Source organism: Otolemur garnettii, unplaced genomic scaffold (genome assembly GCF_000181295.1).
Source record: "Otolemur garnettii isolate 467f Iridium unplaced genomic scaffold, OtoGar3 scaffold00453, whole genome shotgun sequence".
Lineage (NCBI taxonomy): Eukaryota > Metazoa > Chordata > Mammalia > Primates > Galagidae > Otolemur > Otolemur garnettii.
The window spans coordinates 37,353-38,892 of record NW_003852848.1 but is presented as its reverse complement, the minus strand read 5'-3'; positions in this window follow the sequence as shown (position 1 = coordinate 38,892).

Genomic DNA, 1,540 nt, shown 5'->3' with positions numbered 1-1,540 from the left:
TCCATGCCCCTTCTTTCCAACTTTAGACTGCTGTGACTACAAAGCTTTTCAGATTGGATTTGTCCCACATCACTGCAGAGGGTTAAGTTTAGCACATATGATTCAGCAGTGCTGCTGAGACTTACAGCAAGTGTGTGCTGGGAGAAGGCAAATTGCTTAGCCCCAAACCTTCATACCACATATGAAGTAATGGTGTTTAGAACAAAGGTCCCCAGGTCTGTCTGCACATTAGAATGATGTTACTCCCAGAAATAGTGATTTAATTGGTCTGGGATCTAGCCTGCTCTTTGGAAGGTTTAAAGATTTTCAAGTGATTGTAATCTGCAGACAAATCTGGGAATCCCTGAATTTCACAGACAGGAATTACAGATATGCCAATTGCTGGCACCCCCCAGGGCTCCTTAGGCCAAAATGTGGTCCCTGGGTCAGCAGCTTTGGCCACTTGTTCAGAGTGCAAACTGGCAGGCTCCACCTGGAGTTGTGGAGTCAGAAGCTCTAGATGGGGCTCAGAGGTGATGTGATCTGATGTGCTCAGCCAGAGCTGATCTTCCTCTCAGGGGACATTTGTCAATGTCTGAAGATTCTTTTTGTTGTCACAAGTGACAATGGCATCAGGTGGGGAAGCGGCATCACGATGGTTAGCATCCTGCACTGCATGGAACAGGCCCTCACAAGGAAGAATTAGCCAGCTCCAGGTGTTAACAGTGCTGTGATCAAGGAAACCTGCTCTTGATCTGCTTGTTTACTGTGGTGCATTTGTTTTTGCCAAAGGAATGGCAGAGGGGAAGGTTCCAACTCATTCTGACCCAAAGCCAGTACTGTGTTTACAATATTCCAACTGCTCCCTGAAATCTCACATCTGCAAAACTGGTGAGTGCCTGGTCATCAAGAAGCAGTCTAATTAAAATAATTACTCAAGTAAGTTCCATTTAGTGGACCTTCTTTAACCCCATACCATACAATTTATAGACTTTGCTCACATAAAACCTAGATGGACACATCTGAAAAATGGCATATATACCAACAAGAAAAAGAAGGTGAAGAGGGACTGACCACAGTCTTAGCTTTTGTCTCTCCTTCTCTCTCAGGAAGCACTTTAACAAAGGCCCTGTGGGTAGTGAATATAAAGTGAGATGGGTTTATTGGGACAAGGTCATCTAGCCAGACTGAGGAAGATATGGCTCTTCATCCTCTTAAGATTCCTCACAAATGTGGGTGAAGTGATCCTTACTTGTGTGGAAACCGAGGCTCTTTAGTGTCCAGGATGAATTTTCCAAAACTGAAAGCTGGAGATCGCTCCCTGCCAGCCTGTGAGTACTTCCCAGGTGTTTTGTGCAAGCAATTAACTGACTTTAGAAAAACTCAAAAGCAATTTTAATGAATTCTAATTGAGAACAAGCCTCAAGGTCTGAGCTAAGCTTCTGGTGTCTGGGGTGGGGTGGGGACTCTTTAAAAATCCCATTCAGGTTTCCTCCACAGTAAGGCGTCCTCTCCAGGGGCCTAGTCTCCAGGCTATTGTTCCAAACCATTCTGTACACAG